This window comes from Patagioenas fasciata, chromosome Z, assembly GCF_037038585.1.
Source record: "Patagioenas fasciata isolate bPatFas1 chromosome Z, bPatFas1.hap1, whole genome shotgun sequence".
Taxonomy (NCBI): Eukaryota; Metazoa; Chordata; class Aves; order Columbiformes; family Columbidae; genus Patagioenas; species Patagioenas fasciata.
In genome coordinates, this window is record NC_092560.1 from 22,469,273 (window position 1) to 22,494,578 (window position 25,306).

At 41.3% G+C, this 25,306-nt stretch overlaps 1 protein-coding gene across 30 annotated transcripts in view; it reads left to right on the plus strand.

The window, feature by feature from the left end:
* Nucleotides 1–25,306, plus strand: part of PTPRD (protein tyrosine phosphatase receptor type D) — a 1,234,877-nt gene that overhangs the window by 254,868 nt on the left and 954,703 nt on the right. For all 30 annotated transcript variants that reach the window (XM_071802225.1, XM_071802223.1, XM_071802231.1 and 27 more), the window contains one exon: nt 6,293–6,365. The gene's annotated coding sequence lies outside the window, so the exon portion shown is untranslated. The remainder of the gene's footprint in view (nt 1–6,292; nt 6,366–25,306) is intronic.

Below are 25,306 nucleotides of genomic sequence, written 5' to 3' on the forward strand. Positions count from 1 at the left end.
AGAGCTGAAGTTGAGATCTTTCCAATTTAGTTTTTCAGTCTCCAGTAGTGATAAATAACCTGAAATATTTTGATTGTTACTTAAAAGCTTGTAACTAGAAAGTAGGAGATTGGCAAGTTTCAAAAATGCAATATCTGTAGCTTTCAAGACAGATTTATGAGGCTAGTTTTTGTTTTGTTTTGATTTGGATTAAAATGCACTATAGTCTGGTCACTTTAAGGTCAGAAAGTTATCTTTCCTGGTTCCTTATAGACTTACGAGACATTTAGCACCACTATAAAATTCTGAGTGAAATTTAGTACTTAATTTAGTACTATATAGTAAGGCTGGAGTCATCTTTGGGATGTGTAATAATTTTTATTCACAGCTCGAGATGTGATATTCGTAAATGGAATCACTCTGCAACAAATGCACTGGAAGGCTTTGTCTCTTCAGCTTTAGACTATCTAGTGGAAAAGAGCAAACAAACAAACAAAAAACAACACAAACAAACAAAAAACACACAAAAAAACCCCGCCAAAAACCAAAAAGTGAACCAAACAAAAAATATTTAAAAAGTAGTTGCTTTTAACCCCACTCTTACTAACTCAGAGAAGGTTCAGAACATCATCCTTCTGAAATTTCATAGAATCATTTTGGTTGGAAGAGACCCTCAAGATCATTGAATCCAACCATTAACATAACTCCAGCACTAAACCATGTTGCTAAGAACCTCATCTATATGCCTTTAAAAAACCTCCAGGCTCAACCACTTCCCTGGGCAGCCTGTTGCAATGCCTGACAACCTTTCCGTGAATACATTTTTCTAAAATTTGGAAATACTGCCTATTTGTAATCAACAACTAAAACTTTAATTTCTGATTACTATATTTTTTTACAAATCAGAATTAGTGAGAAATATGACCTATACTGTTACAGCATGATTCAAGAGAATACACTTTTACCAAAAAAATTGTGTCTTCACATAGAAAATACTGAAAATATGTCTTCATATAGACAATTCATCATACTGAAAGCAAAATTGAATTTTTCAATTTTAAACTGAAATTTAATGTAAAGGCATATTTTAAAATATGAAAGGAAAAGTAATGATTTGTTCAGGAAAAAAAATAATTTGACTGATGTAAAATTTAAAAAAAAAAAAAAAAGGAAATGAACCACCAAGTAGATATTCATAGTCTTTCACTTGGTTATGACATGAGGAGGAGAGCACATGCTTGGATCCCAGGGAGAAGAGATCAGTACCTGCCTCTCCACTTCACCTTGTCAGAAAGCTGTAGAGAGCAATGATATCAACCCTTAGACTGCTTTTCTCCAAACTAGACAAGCCCAAAGTCCTTAGACTAGCAAATGTTAACTTTGACCATTACCTGGAAAAATTACTCTTGTAGGCAGCTGCATATTTCTACCTTGTCTCTTTCACTTCCTTAGACTGCAAACAATAGAAAAGCTCACTTTGCAAAAGAAGTTGTATGGTTAGAAGCTTTCCAGTCCATATTCCTTTATAACATTTTAATACTTCTGCATTTGCAACATGCAGAATTTCTGCATAATTTTATTTATTTTCTGTTCTGCTGCAAAGATTTTCCAGCGAAAAATCTAGATTTAGTTTGACAAAAATACCTCACAATTTTTTTTTTTTTTTTTCTGTTGGGAGAGAAGAGAAATCAGATCTTAAAACCCTGACATTTTTTGTTTCATTAAGGTGTGGTTAACACACATACAATCGAGAGTTCTTAGTCTAGAGTGATACTCTGGGTATTCATTGTCAGTCTGGAAGGCTGGGCCTAATCCTTGTCAGATCCTTGGATCATTCCTGTTGATTTCAGTGGGGTTTAGATCAAGGCTGTATTGTACCTTCTATGAATATTCAGGAATGTTGGTGATGAGATTCTTATGTCTCTACATGCTTGACTAATTGGAGGTCATAAATACATAAATCCATCATCATGCTTAGTTTAAATCTAGAAGACAAAGACCATTTTAAAACCATGCCATTCATACTTGGTTGGCATTTTCTTGAACTATTTCCTATTTCAGGAAACAGTCCTTTTTCAGTATTTATCTGTGCTTGCACTTATTAAAAAAAAAAAAAAGAAATCTGAGGAACCAATAAGCTTTGTTCCAACTTTGTTATTTCCTTTAATGTCACTGAGTCCAAACATAGTTATGACTCTTAGGGAAAAAAAAAATGTTCTTTATTTTCCTATTTGCAACAACTTTATTTACATTCCATGTGCAGTGTATTTCAACAAACATTTTTTTCTTTGAAAATGCTATTGTGTTATGACAAAAATATCTTCCCCTGAAGTTTAGGGTGAAGAGATTTTTGAGGCTGAAACTTTCTTGATCCCTACTTGCCATTTGTTGCTATTGATTTGCCTTTTATTTTTTTCCTGAATCATTAGGAATATTGCGGCTTCTGCATGTCACCAATGAGATACAGAAAAACATGGAAGGTGGTTGTCAGTCACAGCATACCTAGGTGTGTGGAAAAAAACCCATGAATACAATATCACAGAATCACAAAATAGTTGAGGTTTGATCTGGACCAAACTCTCTCCTACAGCAGAGCTACTTACAGCAGGTTGGCTGGGACTATGTCTTGATGGCTGTTTAATATTTCCAAGGATGGAGAACACACAGCTATTTCTGGGCAAACTATTCAATTTTTCAGTCACCCTCACAATAAAAATCTGTTTCCTGATATTCAGATGGAGCCTTCTGTGTTTCCTTGTTCCCATTGCCTCTTGTCCTGTCATTGAATATCAAAGAAAAGAGCCTGACTCCATCTTCTTTGCACCCTCCCCTCAGGTATTTCTTTGCATCGATGAGTTTTCTCTTGATCTTTCTCTAGGCTGAAGAGCTCCAGGTTCTCAGCCTTTTCTGTAGGGGATGCTTCAGTCCCTTCAATATCTTCATGACTCTCTTCGGTATGTCCACGTCTTTTTTGTACTGGGAAGCCTGGAAGTGGACACAGTACTCCAAGTGTGGCCTCACCATTGCTGAATGAAAGGGAAGAATCACCTCCCTTGACCTGCTGACAACACTGCTCCTGCTGCAGCCTAGGGAGATGTTAGCCTCCTTTGTGGCAAATGCTGATTGCTGTCTCATTTTCAACCTGGTGTCCACAAGGACCCCCACGACCATTTGTGCAAAGCTGCTTTCTACTTATGCTTGTTAAACTTCACGAGGCTTCTGTCAGCCTAGTTCTCCAACCAGTTGAGCTCCCTTTGGATGGCAACACAAACCTCTGATGTATCAGCCACTCCTCCCAGTTCTGTGTCATCTACAAGGTCACTGAGGCTACGCTCTGTCCCATTTAGATAATTAAGGGAGGCATTCAACCAGGTTTTACCTAATATTGAGCCCTGGGACACACAGCTATTTACTGACCTCCAAGTAGACTTCGTACTGCTGATCAAAATGCTTTGAACTCAGCAGTTTAGCTTGTTTTCAGTTGACCTCACTGTCTGCTCATCCAGCTTCTTCTTCATCATTGTCTCTTTGAGGGTGTTTCTGTGGACAGTGTCAGAAGCTTTATGGAAGCCAAGGTAGACAATATCCTTTCCTCTCACCTCATCTACCGAGCCAGTCATTTCACCATAGGTTATCAGGTTGGTCAAGCTCGAGCCATCCCTGGTGAGTCCACACTGTGCTGCTAGTAGTTTTCTTTTCAGTCAACTGGCTGGAAATGGTCTCCAGGATTAGCTGTTCCATCACTTTCCCAGGAAGAGAGGTAAGGTTTGATTGGTCTGTGGCACCAAAATTTCTCCCTGTTATCTAGGATTCTTGAAGGATGGTCTTACTAGTTAAGACCAAGGCAAAGGAGACATCAGATATCTCAGCTTTTTCCATGTCTTGTTTCACCAGAGCCCCTGCCACATTTGGCAGTGGCTCCACATTTTTCCTAGTCTTATACCTGTTCATATACTTTTAGAAGTCTTTCTCATTGCCTTTGACATTGCGTTTCCGGGCTTTGATTTTTCTACTTGCATCTCTGCATGCTTAGACAGTGTGTCTGTTCCTCCCAGGTTACCTGTCCCTGTTTCTACCTTTCATATACTTCCTTTTTATGTTTAAGCTTTGCAAAAAATCCCTTCTTTATCCATGCAGGCCCGCTTGCATTTTTGTCTGATTTCCTGTTTGTTGGGATGGACTACTCTTGAGCTTGCAGGATGTGATCCTTAAATACAAAACCATTTCAGAGAAGAATCATATCTGATAGAATGACAGGAACTACTTCTACTGAGACTACAAATTCTTGGCAGTGGCAGTTACTTATCGTATTTTTGGTAACAGAAAAAATTTCATTTTTATTATTGCTAGTCTTAGTTCAAGGTTAACTTTTCAGTAGTGAGTAATTAACTTTTGTGGACACCATGCATAATTAGAAAGTGTGCTTGATGTCCACTATACGTAAGAGGAGATCATAAGACTAAAAAGCTGACAATATTCATGCATCTGTATTATTACTTCATTCTTATTGTCACAATGTATTTTTTCGTTATAATATTAGAAGGGGCTTTTTTAGAGCAAAGAACAGAGTCTGGCAGCACGAAGTCTACAAGACCTGCAGACTAGCAGCATAAAGACCAAGATCTGCTGCTTTTATTGTTTTGCTCATGATTGTATTTTAAGTGGAACTTGTATTACAGAGGCAAAAGAAGGGAAAATAAAGTATCTAAAATTAAGATGTTATCAAGGCACATACAGAATAGTACAAGAAGGATGAGAAGGAAAGTAGAGAATCTCTGGTCGGACCAAGCCTATTGTTATTTACTAAAAGACAGAAGAGTGAAAAAATGGATCAATTGGATATTTATGGAAAATGGTGGAAGGTGGGAACACGAGAAGTATACATAGAAGTGGTACATAAAATTCAGAAAGGGAAAGATGGATACTTGAAAAGACAAGTAGGCAAGTTAGATCTAGAAAACAAGGAAAGACAAAGAACAAAACCATTATGTTATAGAGCAGAGGTCCTATGATGATCAGAGAATTGTAGAATCATTTTGGTTGGAAGAGACCCTCAAGATCATTGAGTTCTACCATTAACCTAGCACTGACACTAATACATCTCTCCAAGGACGTTGGCACAGGTGAAGCAATAAGCAAATTAATACAGCATGAAAATACCAACTTTAGCCCCACCACAAAGCAGAAATTTCCTGCTTAATACAATAATGAGAAACCAGTTGGGCTTTGGAGGTTTTTGATTTCTCCTTTTTCCACCACATGTAATCTTTTATTATGGAATAAAAGATAGATGACATCTAGACTATTCATGTGTGATGAAATAACTTAAGTGTATTTAAGAAACAAAATACTCTGTTTGCCTGAAAGGTCATCAGGTCCATGCATCCCACAAAAGCAGAAAGTGAAGAAGGTGTGAATAAGATGAAAAAGAAACAAAAGAAAAAGTCAATTTAGAAAGGAATATCTTTGCATGATAGAAATGTTATTGTCACGAAAGTAATTATATTTTCCTCCCAAGATACAAATAATATGAAAGCAGACCATTGTGGATCTAGGGGATAATTAAACACATTCAAAAGCAAAGTATGGAGATATGCATAACTGAAAGGAAAGGTGCTTTTTAATTCTATCTTCTGACAGTGCCATTCAAATATATGCTGTAAAGATGATTCCTGCACTGAAGTACGTAGATGGCACCCATCAGTTTTGGCTTGGGTAGTTTGTAGAACCTCTATGAGTCTGACTTCTAGTTAGAAAGAGTTAAATAAGTGATTTAAAATGGACATCCATAAGGTAGAGTTTTACATTGGTTTGAGATATGTGAACAGATAGCAAGGCTACAGTTCTGTTTTCACAAAATGTTAAGGTCATTTGCTGATTAACATACTGTCTGTGCAAGCGCTGCAGGGTTTGGTAATACCTTTGATGTACTTAATGAGTTAATAGCATAAGTTCAGTTATGCAACTACATTTTTGCACTAAAAATAATACTTTGAGAAAGAGTTGGTTTAGTACAGTGGCATAGCAAGAAAATGTTTATAATTAAGAAATCCTGGTTGAAAACACATTTGTTTCATGAACACTTTAATCAGAAAATTTCTGTTTCAAATAATTTAATATATGACTTTATGATATAGACTACTTTATATCAGAGTTGTTATAGAAATTCCAGTTTGTTATGCTCCTTTCAATGGTAGCAGTTTTCAGAAGTTAATCATCAGTGTACTAACTTTTTTCTGTTTCTTGAACCCTTCAGAATTTATTGGTGTTACTGTAGTAATGCAAATAAAACATGCTTTGTTTTCTCTTTCAGGGAAATCTTGAAGAGTCTTACACTTTAAATACTCCAGTCATTGATTGCGCTGTGAGGACATTGTGGTGAGGTGGTAAGTTGATGTAGATCTATTGCTTTGATCAGCTGAATTATAATTTCAGATAACTGCTAAAACCTTATCCTTCAGCATAGTGTGTAAGCAACAAACTTGAGAAATATCTTCCTGGCTCTCTTGGCAAGTGCCCAAAATTGTAAGTCTGCAATTGATTTTTTATGTAGGAAGTCTGAATTACAGAAGCATCAGATTTGTTCTGTATTTACAGATCAGCTTTACCTCATATGAACAGAGCAGTTGATTCATCCATGCTCACTGTCTGTTTTCCAGGAATCTTAGGTTCCTGTACATCTGGAAATCTGTGTGATTATTGTAGTTAGTTTGGTATAGCGTGAGTGACTCAGAAATGTTTGATATTTTCAACTGTTAAAATTTCAGTCATCTATCTGTCAGCCATCTGTTAAGTCTTTTTTCCAGAATTTTCCCTCTCCCCTCTTGCCCCAGTATGACAAATCTGTATAAGCTTTTATTTTTCTGAGTACAGAGAGGGCAGATAGATTTAAGAGGTCACTGTGTCCTGTCAACATTCCCTGAATGAAGCTCTAATAAATTACATCATGACTTCTGTTGATTCTAGCAACACTCTGTTAAGTTTTATATAACAGCCTCTGGCTAGGAATTTGTATCTGAAATAAGTTTATTTTTAATTTTTACTTTTAGACCCTGAGTAAAGACAACAGGAGCAATGGTCACCTATTTCTAGGTCTTAGAACAGTTCTGAATAATGAAGGGTCCAATGACTGTATGTTGCAGTTCAGAGAAGCATGACTGATGGCCCTCAGTATTTCTGACCTCCAGGTTCTTGGGTTTTGCCCAGTCTGCCTTAACAAAACACACTCTTTGTTTTTTTCTCGGTTATTAACTGAGAGTTTACATTACTGATGGAGCTTGAATGCTGAGAAATGTAATTTTTTATCTTTCAAAGAAAAAACATATGTCTTTTGTTTAGCTAGTTACCATTTTGTGGTAGTTTCCTGTTTTCTACCCATCTGTTAATAAAACTAGAAGAATAGTTTTACAATTCAAATTGTACATCCTTGCTTTATGAAAAAGATAAATGTTTCAGAATTTAGTGAGTGCAGAAAAACCTTTCAAAGTAGAAAAATAAAACCATATAATCATTTTGGTTAAAAGAGATTCTTAAGATCATCAACTCCAACCATAAACTAACTCTAATTCTAAACCATGTCCCTAAGAACCTCATCTACACGTCTTTTAAACATCTCCAGGGACAGTGACACAACCATTTCCCTAGACAGCCTGTTCCACTGCTTGACAATCCTTTCCATGAAGCCACTTTTCCTAATATCCAATCTAAACCTCCCCTGGTGCAACTTGACACCATTTCCTCTTGTCCTACTATGTGCTATTTAGGAGAAGAGACCAGAATCCTCCATTGCTCCAGCCTTTCAGATATTTGTAGAGAGCAGAAAGGTCTCTCCTCAGACTTCTTTTCTCCAGGCTAAGCAACCTCAGTTCCCTCAGACTTTCCTCATAAGACTTCTTTCCCAGACTCCTCACCAGCTTTGTACCCCTGCTCTGAAATGTCTCCAGTACCCTAATGTCTTTCCTTTAGTGAGGAGCCCAAAACGGAACACACTGTTCAAGGTGGGGCCTCTCCAGTGGAATTATTACTTTTCTAGTCCGGCTAGCTACATTATTCTTGATGCATGCCAGAATGCTGTTGGCCTTTTTGGCCACCTAGACACACTGCTGGCTCATATTCAGTTGGTTGTTGGTCAACATCCCCAGATCCCTTTCTGCCAGGCAGCTTCCCAGTCACTCCTCACTGAGCCTGTAGTGCTGCCTGGGGTGGTTGTGACCCAAGTGCAGGACCTGGCACTTGGCCTTGTTGAAACTCATGAAGTTGGCCTTAGCCCAATTGATCCATCTGGTCCAGATCCCTCTGTATGGCCCTCCTACCCTCCAGCAGAGGTCAGTGTTGTCTGCAAACTTACTGAGGGTGCACTTGATCCCATCATCCAGATCATTGATCAAGATACTAAACAGAACTGGCCCCTGTACTGAGGCCTGGGGAACACCAACTGGATTTGATGCCATTCACAACTCTTTGGGCCAGGCCAATTGGCCAGTTCTTTACCTAGCAAAGAATATGCCCATCCAAGCCATGAACTGCCAGCTTCTCCAGGAGAATGCTATGAGAAACAATGTCAAAGGCTTCACTGAAGTCTAAGCATACAACATCCACAGCCTTCCCCTCATCTACTAAGCAGGTCGCCTTGTCATAGAAGAAGATCAGGTTGGTCAAGGAGGACTTGCCTTTCACAAACCCATGCTGACGGGGTCTAATTGCTTGGTTGTCTTGTGTGTGCACTCAGGGTGACCTGTTCCTTACTTGGCACTGACATCAGGCTGATAGACCCATAATTCCCTGGATCCTTCTTCCAGCCCTTCTTGTAGATGGGTGTCACATTTGCCAACTTCCAGTCAACTGGGACTTCCCTGGCTAAGCATTTCCCCTTGGATTGTTCAGACTTCATTTTGCTCCCAATCCCTGTCTTCCAGTTCAGGGGGTTGTATACCTGGAGCACAACTTGTCTGACTATTAAAGACTGAGGCAAAAAAGACATTAAGTACCTCAACCTTTCCCTCATCTTCTGTCACTATGTTTCCCCCAGCATCCACCAGAGGGTAGATATTCTCCTTAGCCCTCCTTCTTTTGCTGACGTATTTATAGAAGCATTTTTTATTCCCTTTTATGGTAGTAGCTAGGCTCAGCTCTAAGTGGGCTTTGGCCCTTCTGATTTTCTCCCTGCGTAACTTCATAGCATCCTTGTAGCCCTCTTGAGTAGCCTGCCTGTTCTTCCAAAGGTTGTAAATTCTCATTTTATTCCCTAGTTCCAGCTGAAGCTCTCTATTCAGTCAGGCTGGTCTTCTTCCCTACCAACTTATCTTCTGGCAGACAAGGACAGCTTGCTCTTGCACCTCTAAGATTTCCTTCTTGAAGAGTGACCAGCCTTCCTGCACTCTTTTGCCCTTCAGGACTGTCTCCCAAGAGAGTCTGCCAACCAGCCTCCTGAACAGGTCCAAGTGTGCCCTTCGTAAGTGCAAGTGCAGTTCTCCTGACTGCCCTCCTTACTTCTCCAAAAATAGAAAACTCAATCATTTCATGATCTCTATGCCCGTGGTGACCTCCAGCTGAAACAATACTCACAAGTCCTTCTCTATTTACAAACCACAGTTCCAGTGGGGTGCCTTCCCTAGTTGGGTCATTAACCAGCTGTGTCAGGATGTTGTCTTCTGTACACTGCAGGAGCCTCATAGACTGTTTCCTCTCTGCTGCGTAGTATTTCCAGTAGGCATCTGGTAAGTTGAAGCCCCCCAAGAGAACAAGAGCTAGTGACTGTGAGACTTTCCCCGTCTGCCTGCAGAATATTTCATCTGCCTCTTCATCTTGGTTGGGTGGTCTGTAACAGACTTTCACCAGCATATCCACCTTTTTGGTTCCCCCCTTGATGCTTACCCATAAATACTCAACCATATTGTCACCTTCATGAAGCTCCAGACAATCAAAATACTCTCTAACATACAGGGCTACTGCACCTCCTCTCCTTCCTTTCCTATCCTTCTTAAGACTTGATAGCTATCCAGTGCAGCACTCCAGTTGTGGGAGTCATCCCACATTTCTGTGATGGCAACTACATTGTAGTTTTTCTGCTGCACAACGGCTTCCAGCTCCTCTTGTTTGTTGCTCATGCTGTGTGCATGGATATCACTGAACATCAGCTGGGCCATTGATCCCACTACCTTTTTCCTAATTCCTTTGTGGCTATTCTCAGGCACTTCTGTGAAGTAAGATGCGATGAATGCAAATGCCGGCAGAAGCTCTTTGAGCACGACGGGCGGGCTGGGCGAGAGTAATGAGTCCAATTCAATATGAATTTAACATCAGTACTCTTTAATGAACTTTTAACAACACTGAATATCAATGTCCCCAGACCACGTTTTTCCAAGCCTTATACACTTTTTACCCAAAGGCCATGCAGCAAGCGCAGGCTACAATTGGTTACACTTGCTGTCACTCTTCCCCCCCACTATGGTGATTGGCTGCAGGGCACTGTTCACATACTGTTCATGCGCAGCGGCGACGCCCCTCCTGCAGCCTGGGTTGAGGGCAGAGCAGTTTCTGTTTACTTCCCTTCTGTCTTTGGTGTCTCAGGGAAAACCTTCCGTATAGCACAGCCACATCAAGCTCTGGCTTTTTCACAGCACACAGCGAGAAACTCTCCACAATTCCTCCTTTTTTTTCTTTTTGGACAAGCCAGGCTTGATTAGCTATGCGTTCTAATCCTTCTTTGATATGTGATAAAAACCAACTTATACATAACATATCAATAACAACAACAATCAACATAAACAGTGCACTTTGCAATAAACCTGAGGTATTGCATTGCCATTTAAATATCGCAATGGATTGATTAAACAAATTCCAAGAACTTTGGTTTAAAGGTACTCAACTTATAACAAGCGATGTGCTGGGTGTTGATAAACTTACTCAGAAGATAGTGGTGCTTAAAGATCTACTTATATAACTATATTACACATACATGTCACAGCTAAATCAATGCAAAGGTTACGCCTCACTCTGTGACCTCTGAAGGTTCTGTTGCAGGGAGTTGATTTGGTTGAATTTGTTTCAACTCCGGCTTTACTGCTCGGCTTGGAACCCACAATGGACCTTGATCTGTGGAGAGACACATATACCCTCTACCATTAAAAATAACAGGTACTGGTCCCTTCCACAATCCAGTGGTGGGATCACAATATCTCACCATGAATTCTGATAAAGTGTTTTTCCTTCCTAGTTGTCGAGGGTTAGGATTGCGGGGTGACAATCAAACCCTGGCAGATGTATTGTTAACCTCCTCTCCCCCCCACTTCCCCCTTTTTGCCCCTCCCTCTCCCCCCTTCCCACTCAGCACAGGCGATCGGGAGGGAAAGAAGGACAGAGAGAAGAGAGTTGGAAAAGTTAAAGATGTTTTACTAATGCTACTAATAAGAATAGAGAAAATAATACAAAATATACAAAACCAATCTTGTAAGTCTCAGCAACTGCAGAGCCAGCACCCAAAGTCCTGGATTAGACTCTGTAGCCAACCGGAGCTGGATTCAGTCTCTCACTAGGCCTCAGTTCACAGGGACGACCAGCAAGGTCCTCTCCTAATGTCAGCCATGAGGAAAAAAAAAAAGGCAAAGGGAAAAGGGCCGAGATCCTCGTGATCTCCCACTTTTATATGAAGTATTCACGTGAATGGAATGTTATACACCGTTGGTCAGTCTCTCGATCACCAGTTTCTCGTTGCCCCTCTCGCGAGATGTCCATCTGTGCTTATCAATAAGTTTGCATTCCATTGCTAGGTTTAACCAAAACATGTGTCGGGTTCTCCAGGAAAATGCAGCTAACATGAAGGCTTTAGCTGACAGGCAAATTCACTAAAAGAGAACTTGTTTTTAACAAAACCAGGACATTCCACCCCTTATAATATGACATTCACTGAATACTTAAACCTTATCAATACAATCTAATTAATCACTACTATATATATATATATATATATATATGTACATATATACACAGGAGTAATTAATCAGTGGACCATCCTTTGAAAAGTTCATCAAGTTCATTTTGTCACAACAGTCTCCCAGGGCAGGAAAAATCGTACAAGTGCATCTCATGACCACTGTTTATGGGTTAAGGACACCAACTTCGAAGAAGGTGTCGGGCGCCACTCGAAGAAGCCAGCGCTGGTTTCATCACCATTGTCTTGATCTGAAAGACACTTATTAAACATTGTTAGTGTGGCAATTCACATCATACAGTTCAGCATTGCATATTTTCACCTAAAATCAAATCCCCTTGAGGTACACACCGAACTTCTCCATCCTTAAGCATCACCCACCAGGTGCTGCCAGGTCCCTGGGCAAAAACAATCCCACGAATAGGTTTGCCTTTGCCTGAGGCAGGAGTAACCCAGACTACCTTTCCTAAAATATTTTTCATGTGTACTACAGGGACTTTATCTCCTTCTACAGTCCGTAGAATTTCTGATTGGGCAGGCCCGGCTCGATTGGTTGATCCCCTGGTGTTGACCAACCAAGTGGCTTTTGCTAAATGTGAATCCCAGTTTTTAAAGGTTCCACCACCAAGTGCCTTTAGTGTAGTTTTTAACAAACCATTGTACCTTTCAATTTTCCCAGAGGCTGGTGCATGATATGGAATATGATATACCCACTCAATACCATGTTCTTTGGCCCAGTTGTCTATAATACTGTTTTTGAAATGAGTACCGTTGTCTGATTCAATTCTTTCTGGCGTACCGTGCCGCCAAAGGACTTGCTTCTCAAGGCCCAAGATAGTATTTCGGGCTGTAGCATGAGGTACGGCATATGTTTCCAACCATCCAGTGGTTGCTTCCACCATTGTAAGTACATAACGTTTACCTTGACGTGTTTGTGGAAGTGTAATATAATCAATCTGCCAAGCTTCTCCATACTTATACTTTAACCATCGCCCCCCATACCATACAGGTTTTAACCGTTTTGCTTGTTTGATTTCGGCGCAAGTTTCACATTCATGAATAACCTGTGAAATAGTGTCCATAGTTAAATCCACCCCTCGATCACGAGCCCATTTGTATGTTGCATCTCTACCTTGATGCCCTGAAGCATCATGGGCCCACCGAGCTAGGAAAAGTTCACCTTTATGTTGCCAGTCCAAGTCCACCTCAGCTACTTTGATCTTAGCAGCTTGATCCGCTTGTTGGTTGTTTAGATGTTCCTCGGTGGCTCGACTTTTAGGCACATGAGCATCTACATGACGAACTTTCACAGGCAGCCTCTCTAGCCGAGCAGCAATGTCTTGCCACAGTGTGGCAGCCCAAATGGGTTTACCTCTGCGCTGCCAGTTGCTTTTCTTCCATTGCTGTAGCCACCCCCACAAGGCATTTTCTACCATCCATGAGTCAGTATAGAGATAAAGTATTGGCCACTTTTCTCGTTCAGCAATGTCCAAAGCCAGCTGGATGGCTTTCACTTCTGCAAAGTGACTGGATTCACCTTGTCCTTCAGTGGCTTCTGTTACTTGTCGTGTGGGACTCCACACAGCAGCTTTCCACCTTCGATGTTTTCCTACAAGATGACAGGATCCATCTGTGAACAGTGCATACTGCTTATCAGTCTCTGAAAGCGTATTATATGGTGGTGCTTCTTCAGCACGTTTTACTTCCTCCTCATCAGGAGACATCCCAAAGTCTTTGCTTTCTGGCCAGTCTGTAATCACTTCTAATATCCCTGGACGGTTGGGACTTCCAATTCGAGCTCGTTGCGTGATCAGTGCAATCCATTTACTCCATGTAACTTCGGTTGCATGATGTGGAGAGGGAACCGTCCCTTTGAACATCCAGTTCAGTACCGGCAGTCGAGGTGCCAGGAGGAGCTGTGCTTCAGTGCCGATCACTTCTGAAGCAGCTCGAACTCCTTCATATGCTGCTAGTATCTCCTTTTCAGTTGGAGTATAGTTGGCCTCAGATCCTTTGTATCCTCGACTCCAAAAACCTAAGGGTCGACCTCGGGTTTCTCCTGGTGCTTTCTGCCAGAGGCTCCAGGTAAGTCCATTATCTCCGGCTGCGGTGTAGAGCACATTTTTAACATCTAGTCCAGTTCGGACTGGTCCAAGGGCCACCGCATGAGTTATCTCACGCTTAATTTGTTCAAAGGCTTGTCGTTGTTCAGGGCCCCACTCAAACTGGTTCTTTTTACGAGTCACTCGATAGAGAGGGCTCACAATGTGGCTGTAGTCAGGAATATGCATTCTCCAAAAACCTACAACGCCCAAGAAAGTCTGTGTCTCCTTCTTATTAGTAGGTGGAGACATTGCTGCAATTTTGTTGATCACATCCATTGGGATCTGACGACGGCCATCTTGCCATTTTATTCCTAAAAACTGGATCTCTCGTGCAGGTCCCTTGACCTTACTTCGTTTTATGGCAAAACCAGCATCCAAAAGAATATGAATTATTCTCTCACCTTTCTCGAAGACTTCTTTCGCTGTGTCGCCCCATACGATGATGTCATCAATATATTGCAAGTGTTCTGGAGCTTCACCTTGCTCCAGCGTGGTCTGGATCAGTCCATGGCAGATGGTAGGACTGTGTTTCCACCCCTGGGGCAAGCGATTCCATGTGTACTGGATGCCCCTCCAGGTGAAAGCAAACTGCGGCCTGCACTCTGCTGCTACAGGAATAGAGAAAAATGCATTAGCAATGTCAATTGTAGCATACCACTTGGCTGCCTTTGACTCCAGTTCAAATTGCAGTTCTAGCATGTCAGGCACAGCAGCACTCAGTGGTGGTGTAACTTCATTCAGGCCACGATAGTCTACAGTTAGTCTCCACTCGTCACTAGACTTACGCACTGGCCAGATTGGGCTGTTAAAAGGTGAGCGAGTCTTACTGATCACACCCTGGCTTTCCAATTGACGGATCAGCTTCTGGATAGGAATCAAAGAGTCTCGATTGGTGCGATATTGCCGGCGATGCACCGTCGTGGTAGCAGTTGGCACCTGCTGATCGTCAACCCTCAGCAGTCCTACAACAGAAGGGTCATCTGAAAGACCAGGCAAATCAGACAGCTGTTCAATTTTCTCAGTGTCCACAGCTGCTATACCAAATGCCCACCTATACCCTTTTGGGTCCTTAAAATACCCTCTCCTGAGGTAGTCTATACCAAGGATGCATGGAGCATCTGGACCAGTCACAATGGGATGCTTTTGCCAGTTTTTTCCAGTTAGGCTCATTTCAGCCTCTACAACAGTCAGTTCCTGGGATCCCCCAGTCACTCCAACAATATTGATGGATTGCGTTCCTTTATAATTAGAAGGAATTATTGTGCACTGAGCACCAGTGTCCACTAAAGCTTTGTACTCCTGGGGTTGTGTTGTACCAGGCCATAATATTTGTACAGTCCAATAGACTCTGTTATCCCTTTCCTCCACCTGGTTGGAGGCAGGGCACCTCTAATTCCTGTTTTGCACAGTCTCTGGGTGTGAATTAGAGGTTCCTTCAAGAGCATCAGAATCTCTTCTGCTCCTTTTGTAAACTGGAGCAGCCACCTTCCTAGGAGTTTTTCCTTTTATCTCACGTACTCGTTCTTGAAGTTCTGAGGTAGGCCTTCCATGCCACTTATTCATGTTTTCTCCCTGCTCATGTAGGAAGAACCACAGTGAACCTCTTTTTGTGGGCTGTCTCTGCCCTCTCTCTCGAGATTGGAAACGCCTTCTCCTAACAGCTGAAACATAGGTTTTTGCAGGTCGTGAACGGTACGAGTCTTCTCTGAGCTCTTTGATTTCTTGCAACAGCTTTTCAAACCGGTCATCAGATTTTTCACACAGTTTCTCCACAGCAGAGACACAAGCCCGTAGAGAACCAGCAAGGCTGTCCTCAAAGTACCAGAGCTGCTCAATCACTTCATTAATTTCTTGTACACCTCTAGCTGACCAGACCATTCCTGCCAATGACTTAGCATATGCAGGTGGTGCACTTTGTACAAATCTGCGCCACATAGATTTTGTACAATTGATTCTATCTGGGTCTGTCCCCTCTTGGCTGTTTGGTCCTAGATAGATGATCTCTCGCACCGCTAATTCTCTCAGGAACTGGATACCTCTCTCCATAGTATTCCATTTCCCTAACTTGGATATACAATCTTCCTTGTAGGGAAATCTGACTTTCATAGCTGCCAGGAGTCGGGTCCAGAGAGTAGCGGCATTAGACTCTCTTGAAATTGCCCTATCAATGGTGGAATCTTTTGACAGAGATCCCAGCTGCCTGGCTTCACCACCTTCTAATTCAATTGTTTCTGCCCCATTGTCCCAGCATCGCAGCAGCCAGGTTAAAATATTCTCGCCTTCACGACGACTAAAGTCTTTTCGCAGATCTCTCAGCTCACCTGGAGAAAAGGACCGAGTGGTGGTCACTTCATCTCCACCCTGTCCTGATGATGATGCCTCTTGGGTTGATGTTGGCCCTGTGCCATCACCTGCTGCACGGGTAGTCTTTCTAGTGACTTTCTTACAACCAGCAACTGATGCTGATATGGGTTCACCATCATTTGATTCATTTTCAGAGTCTGAATGACTGTCACAGTGATTGCTGTGGTTACAGCAGCAACAGTGCCCAGTGTGTGAAGAAGGGGGGGCTGCCTTGTTAGCCTTTGAGGCTGGAGAAGTAACGTTATCTGCAGCGACCTTGGCAGAGGAGCTCTGCGGAGGAGCTGTAGCTTCAGCCTGTGAAGCCGCGGTTGGGGGGGCCGTGGCTGCAGCAGCAGCTTTGGCTGTTTTGCCTTTTCTCGAGCGGCTAGGAGTGCTTTTTGCTAAAGCTTCTGAAGACGCACTGCAAATCTCAGGACTAAGAAGAGACGCAAACCTCCTATTGAACCTCATTTCTCTTAACAGTAACACAAACTGACACACATTCAGCAAACCAGATAACACCATCACAGTTCTATCAAAGCTCCAAGGGTATTCAAAGTTCTCTAAAACATTTGCAAACTGTCCCAGCGAAATCACAAAAGTATTGTTAGTCAGCCTTTCTAAAGATTCGCTTGACCAATTAGCAAATATAGAGCCATTCTGCTCTTTAATCTCTCCTGGAGGTTTTTCAAGGTAAAGCAAAAACGAGTAAAAATACATTAGCGGCTGCAGTATAATGAAATAAACCAGTGCCAAACCACACAGGATCATCATCACGACTAAATAATATCCGAATCAAACAGACGCGCAAGTATCACAACTCTATGAGCTGGCACCGTGCCAAGAAAATTGAAAGGTACGTCAGAGCAGTAGAAAAGCCAAAAATCTCCAAATTTACCCCTTTCTCGTGCCCCACGTTGGGCGCCAATTATCTGTCGAGGGTTAGGATTGCGGGGTGACAATCAAACCCTGGCAGATGTATTGTTAACCTCCTCTCCCCCCCACTTCCCCCTTTTTGCCCCTCCCTCTCCCCCCTTCCCACTCAGCACAGGCGATCGGGAGGGAAAGAAGGACAGAGAGAAGAGAGTTGGAAAAGTTAAAGATGTTTTACTAATGCTACTAATAAGAATAGAGAAAATAATACAAAATATACAAAACCAATCTTGTAAGTCTCAGCAACTGCAGAGCCAGCACCCAAAGTCCTGGATTAGACTCTGTAGCCAACCGGAGCTGGATTCAGTCTCTCACTAGGCCTCAGTTCACAGGGACGACCAGCAAGGTCCTCTCCTAATGTCAGCCATGAGGAAAAAAAAAAAGGCAAAGGGAAAAGGGCCGAGATCCTCGTGATCTCCCACTTTTATATGAAGTATTCACGTGAATGGAATGTTATACACCGTTGGTCAGTCTCTCGATCACCAGTTTCTCGTTGCCCCTCTCGCGAGATGTCCATCTGTGCTTATCAATAAGTTTGCATTCCATTGCTAGGTTTAACCAAAACATGTGTCGGGTTCTCCAGGAAAATGCAGCTAACATGAAGGCTTTAGCTGACAGGCAAATTCACTAAAAGAGAACTTGTTTTTAACAAAACCAGGACACTAGTCTGATCTGATAATGATGAATGATCACAGGAGGCTCCTCATGGTCTCCAGTTAAATATAAATAATTCAAGGTAAACAACACCTTTGCTAAACGCTGTTGACAATCTAACTCTTCCTGCTTCTGTTTGTTCAAATACCCTTTAATCATTTGATGTGCCCTCTCGATAATTCCTTGGCCCGTTGGGGAGTGAGGTATACCTGTAACGTGTTTCACTCTCCATTCCATTAGAAAAGTTCTAACTTTCTGGCTAACATAGGCAGGGCCATTGTCTGTCTTAATCTTTCCTGGGACACCCATTACAGCAAAACAAGCTGTGAGATGTTTACATACGTGTTGTGCTTTTTCCCCTGGTAAAGCAGTAGCCCGTATCGTTTTTGAAAAAGTATCAATTGTGACATGCACATATTTAAGTCTTCCAAATTCTGGCACATGTGTCACATCCATTTGCCATACTTCTAAGGCTTTTAAACCTCGAGGATTGACACCGATTCCTATACCTAACATCTGGCTTCCACACTGAGGACATGCCTGTACAATACTTCTTGCTTCATTTAAAGTTAAATCGAGTTGTCTTTGGAGACCTCTGGCATTTTGATGAAAGCTCTCATGACTTTGTCTCGCTTGTTGGAATTTATCTGTTGGAGGCATGTGCTGTACTGAACTTACTAAACTATCTGCAATTTGATTTCCTTCACCTAGACCAAGATTCCATTGATGACTGCGGATGTGAATCACATAGCAGGGTTCTTTTCTTTGATTTAAAATGGCTCTCAACTGTACAAACAATTTTCCTAATCGAAGATTATTCGATTGTCTTAGCAGAGCATTTTCCATTCTGGGTATTACACCTGCTACGTACAAAGAATCTGTGACAACATTTAAAGTAGATTTCAGCCAATTATTCAAGGCCCATATTACTGCTGTGAGCTCTAAAGTCTGCAATGAATCCTCTTTTGAACCTTCAATTAAATGCTGTTTCCATTGACTATTACCAGACACATGCTGCCTGGTGTCTTCGTTTTCCTGCATCTGTATATATTGTAAGGCCTTCAACAGGTTTTGCTTTCACTTTGCTTCTCTCTAACCATTGATTTGTTCTAAGGAACTGCCATAGCTTCCCTTTTGGTTGTCGTGAATGTACCTTGCCTATAAATCCTAATAATACATTCTGAATAGGCATCGAATGTCTCAGCCACCATTCTAAATCGGCTCCATTTATCGGAATACTGATATCATCTGGTTCCTGACCGCTAATTTCTAATATTCGAGATCTTCCTTTTTGAATCAATTCTCCAATTGCTTCTGGTCTTGTTTGAATACTGAATTTTGGTTGGACACTAAGAAAAATCCATTCTAATAATCGTAAATCATTTTCTGTTTTCAATCTGACAGTGGCACAAAAGAAAGAATCTGTAGCAAGATCTATGGGGAATTCCCCGTCTTTGTTTTGCCACTGGCAGATGATTGCACATGAATGTTCTAGATTGCTAATAAGAAGGGAGACTGGTCGATCAGAAAGTCTTCGGCTAGACCAATTTGTCTATACCTTTTGTATAATATCAGAAAGACATTTGAGATGCACGGACTCTAAGCTTATTTTCTTAGCTGGATCACCTCCTTTTAGAAGTGAAATAAGAGATGCTATATCATTGTTAGTAACGCCTACGCAATTTCTAATCCATTGTATGTCCCCTAACAATTTTTGGACATCATTTAATGTCTGTAAATCAGTATGTAATTCAATTTTTTGTGGACAAACCTGTGCATCACAAATGGACCAACCAAGGTATTTTCAAGGTGCAGACTTTTGAACTTTCTCTGGAGCTATGACCAACCCCTTTTCTTTGAGTTTGATCGTAATTTGGACTATGGAACTTTCTGTGAACTCAACTTGTGGACAGAACAGAATATCATCCATATAATGATAAATAATTGTTTGTTTCCATGATGCATGAATAGGTTGAAGTGCCCATGCAACATACATTTGGCACAGTGTAGGAGAATTTTTCATACCTTGCGGTAGCACTACCCACTCATACCTTTTAGCTGGTTCCACTTTGTTTACAGAAGGCAGTGTAAATGCAAAACGCTGTGTATCTTGTTCATGTAAAGGAACAGTAAAGAAACAATCCTTTAAATCTATAATTAGAATATGCCAATTTTCTGGTAATATTACAGGTGATGGTAATCCAGGCTGTAAGGCACCCATGGCTTGTATTTGATCATTTACCTTTCGCAAGTCATGTAATAATCGCCACTTTCCACTCTTTTTTGGTATTACAAAAATCGGGATATTCCATGGACTAGTAGAAGGCTTGATATGGCCTGCAACTAATTGCTCTTCTACTAATTCACGTGCCTTTTGCAGTCGCTCTTCCGTTAATGGCCACTGGTCAACCCAAACTGGGCTATCTGTTAACCAGGTCAATGGAGGGTTGGACAACTGCTTTCCAGTGACCACTAAGGAAAAGGTGAAGTAGTTAACACGGCACCAAGCTGCCCCAAGATGTCACGTCCAATAAGCGCCTCAAGGCTGCTTGGCAGTTCCATTACATACACCCTAAGGGTCACACATTGACCTTCAGGGAAATTGATGGAAATGGGATCAACACTTATATTTGGAGTAGTTTGACCCCCTACTCCAACTACAGTGGAAGAAATTGATTTTTGAAGTTTCCATTTTCGTGGCCATTTGAATTGACTAATGATGGAGACATCAGCTCCAGTATCAAGCATTGCATTTACATCTACAACAACAGTAGAATCAGATCGAAATAGTTGTACACGTAACATGGGACGCTGAGTCATTGATGAGGTGAAGCAAACTGCAGGACCTGTCAATCCAAATCCTTTATCACGCCTTTCTGTTGAGGATGCTGGAGGAACTCCTGGAAGCATTGATAGGCAGTTTTCCAATGCTACTACCTGAGCTATTCTACTCCCAGAAGGAATAAAAATTGGCGGATACAGAGTGTAGGCTAGGATTTGAACAGTTCCTGTGAAATCTGCATCAATTATCTCTGGTATTACTATAAGACCCTTGATACTAGCAGAAGAACGGCCAATCAATAGGCCTCCAATGAGACTATCTTGTCGAAATAAAGGTCCTTTAGCATTTGTTGGTATTCTATGAACTGTAGTATTGGTCAATGTTATATCTACTGCTGTCTCCACATCAACTCCGAGGCTTCCTGCGGTGCTTGGCTTGTTGAAGTGAAAGAAACCTGGTTCACGGTTGGTCACTGATTGTGATACAGATTCGGAGATGTTCTTTGTGTCTGGTAGCTTCTGAACGTATACCATAGTTGGTGATTGTTTGTTTTGCTTGCTCTAAAATTTTCCATTCATGTGGTTCCCATACCGCTCTCTGAGTGTTCATATTTTGAATTACTGGTAGGGCTAATTTTGCTGGAGACCAATCACCTTCTGGGATGGCATCTTTGATGACCCCTGACCATCTGCCACGTCGGGGCTGCGGTTGGTCAGTAGTATGTATAGGTACCTTTGATTGCATTGTTTGTGAAGGACAAGCTGGTTTTTGAAACTCAATTTGTTCCTTATTTTTCTCTACATTTGACACTCTCAAGTTCAGTTGTTCAAGCTTGTTGGTAATAACTTGCAGTAACTGCTCTACTGTTTGGGGTGAGCCCAATGATGTAGAAGGAGGCTCACAAGAAACTTCCGCGGCTGTTTGCGGAGGCAAGTTGTGGGGCGGCCCCGGCCCCGGCGGCGGCAGCGGCCCGGCCCCCGCGATATTCTTGGAGCGGGGAGAGGTCCGGCTCGGGGCAGGGCAGAGGCGGAGCGGTAGGAGGAGGGCGGCACTCAGGGCCTCCCACATCCGGACAGACCAGCTTCTGTTTACTTCCCTTCTGTCTCTGGTGTCTCAGGGAAAACGTTCTGTGTAGCACAGCCGCATCAAGCTCTGGCTTGTTCACAGCACACAGCCAGAAACTCTCCACACTTCTGTGGTTTCTAGCATCTAACATCTAACATCTATAACATCTATAACTCTTGTGTCTCTTCTACTGCATGGCTATCCATCCCCTACCTCCACTGAGACAGCAGACCAAAAGGCCTCGCTAGCATCCTCTCCCTCAAAAATTAACATAACACCGTTAGGTTTGGCTCTGCTGCACCTGGTTTTCTCCACTGCCCCCTTCAAATCTCATTTAAAGCTCTTTCAATGAGCCCTGTTGACTCAAAGAGCCAAAGAGCCTTTTCCCCTTTTGAGACAGGTGCATCCCATTTGTCCCTATCAGGCCAGGTGTCATGTAAACTGAACCATGATCAAAATAACGTGTAATTCTGCTGTTGACACCAGTCCCACAGCCAGGTGTTGTTCCTCTGTCTTTCCTCATCATACCCTGCAATCAGGGGGACAGAGGAGAACACTACTTGTGCTCCTGATCCCTTAACCAGTCATCTCAAGGCCCTGAAGTCTCTCTTGATTGCCTTTGGATTTCCCTTTTTAGTCTCATTGCTACCTACCTGAAAGATTAGTAGTGGATAATAATCTGAGGGCCCTACCAGGGAGGCAGCAGACTTTCCGAAGAAATGAGTCTGCTCTGCATGTAGGGCCTTCTGTTCCCTTTGGAAGGGAGTCTCACATGACCGTGACCCACCATTTTTCTTTATAGTAGCTGTTTTGATGGAAGATGCAGAGTGACTTATCCTCTGCAGCACCTCCAACTTAGTTGAACAACCTTCCTTGAGATTGTTGTTTGGTTCCACTTGCAAAGCCTCGTACCTTTTATGCAAGGGAACCTAGGAAGACAGGGTAGTCAGAGCAGAGACCCTCCTCCTTCTGCGCTGGCAGAATACTGAGAAGAATAAAGTTGTATGCTATTTTCTGCGGAAACAGAAGTGGTCATTATATGATGTACATCGATTGCAGAGTTAGGGCCACTGACACCTTAACATAGGTTTGTATTCTTTGCTTTGCTTGATTCTTGTTGATAAATGAAGAATTTACAAAGTAAACAGGCTAAGTTATTTCTGACTTAATATGCAAACGTAATCCAGTTCAGAGTCTGTTACTTTTTAAACCAGGCAGTTTTTTGTTCTGATCAGCCACCTGAGTGACTATTTTTTGTGATATCATTGAAGTATAGTGTCACCTACTACATCTTGATCTAAAAGCAAAAGTGGTTGCATACAAACAGTGTCTATTTATTTGAGTGAATATTAGCAGCAAAATTCCATTTTGATAGTTTCCTTTTGAAGGATTTTTTCCTTGCCTTTGCAAATCAGTAACAGATTATTAAAGTGTGATCTATATCATGTCATTTCATCATCCTTTCATTTAATTTAGTTAGCTAAAATATAAATTATTTTTGTTAGAAGTAATAAAATTATCCTCTTGACTTGGTTATTCTTGCTCAAGACGTACAAGTCATTTCCATGCAGTAATGTATTTAGCCCAAATTAATAAGCGTGTTCTCAGAACAAACTTATTTTTAAAGTAAAATCTAATAAATAAAAATCTATTTTATTTCTGCCTTCTCTTACAGTAGTGTATTTTAAAAATTAAATATGAGGTTAGTATTAATACTTATATTTCACAGTTAAAGAAGCATTAATTCACTGCGGTTAGATTACTGCAGACTTTTTAAGATTATAAATACTGAATTAAGGTATTTTGTTATGATTTCCTAGGCTGAAATCCTGTCACCTTATCAAATGTAAGAAGTTTCCCTGAAGGAATCAACAACAATGAAAAGTCAATAGGAAATAAAAAATGAAAAAAAAAAAAAGGCAAATTTATACTATTTATACCTAAGTTTTAGATGTTTAAGCTTTTATATCAGTTTTATAATCCTGTATTTGTGGGATACACAATGATATATGATTTTCAACTTCCATACTTTTTTATTTCAGATGTTATGGAGAAAATAAATATAAATATTGAAAACTTTCTCTTACATAAATTTATTCAGAAAAATTTCATAATAATAAAAAAGCCTGTTCAAAGTTGAATAGAGGTTTTGTCCATTGTGTATCAATTTCTTTTAAGCAGAAATTCAGTGCTTTGTTCTTCTCTGCTTGGTGAACACAGTTTCATCCCTGAAAATGCCACTATGCAGTTCTTCATAAGGGTATAATTTTGGTAGCGTGGAAGTATAAAGCAGATCTCTTTGACTTCACCATGTTTCCGATTCCACATGTATACACAGATACAGGATTATTTCTGTGGCACCTTCAGTGATAATTAAGATACATTCAAGAAGGAGGTGATTCTGCCCCTCTACTTTGCTCTGGTGAGACCTCACCTGGAGTCCTGAATCCAGCTCTGTAGTATTCAGTACAGCAAAGACATGAACCTGTTGGTGGGGTTCCAGAAGAGGGCCATGAAGATGATCAGAGGGCTGTAGCAACTCTCCTATGAGGAAAGGCTGGGAGAGTTGGGATTATTCAGCTTGAAGAAGAGAAAGCTCCAGACCTTTCAGTAGTTAAAGCAGGCCTATAAGAAGGATGGGGACAGACTTCTTATTGGGGCCTGTTATGACAGGACAAGGGGTAATAGTTTTAAACTGGAGGAGGGGAGATCCAGGCTAGACATGAGGGACAGATTTTTTACAATGAGGATAGTAAAACACTGGAACAACTTGCCTGGAGAGGCAGTAGGTGCCCCATCCCCGGAAACATTCAAGGTCAGGCTGGACGTGTTTCTGAGCAACCTAATGTAGTTGAAGATGGCCTCGCTTATTGCAGGGGGGTTGGACTAGATGGCCTTTGAAGGTCCCTTCCAACCCAAACTATTCGGTAAATATTCCTCCGGGCTCCCTGTGACATTTCTTCTCCTACTTAACAGTAATTTTGTTTAGTCTCAAAAAGCTGACAGTTGACATACATATCCCAATACTCTGCTATCTTAAATTTAGTTAGATGAACTTAACCTGAATGCTCTACATAACCAAAATTTTTGATATTTTATGATCTAAATGAAGATATAGAACATGAAATATGGTGAAATTTTGGTTTCTCAAGTCATGAGGGTGACAGAAAGCATCAGGCCTTGGCCTGATGGAACTCACCAACCTCCAGCTCCAGCATGTTTGCCATCATCATGTGGCCTTTAGACATTTGTTAAAGTAAGATAAAATCAGTCCCTGGTTCAAGGCAAGCCCAGCCAGTTCCTGAAACTCTGTACTATCAGGTTGCTGTAAAACTTTATCTGAACTAATATTGTTATAAATGTTTTTTACTAGGCTTTGGAATCTGAAGAAAAAATGCTTTAGGAGTTCTCTTTTAATGTATTAATTTTGATTTATTTGGCTTCAAATAGATAGTATGTTTGAATTTTCTGGGCTTTCATACGAGTTGTGCTTAAAATCATATGTGGACTTCAGCT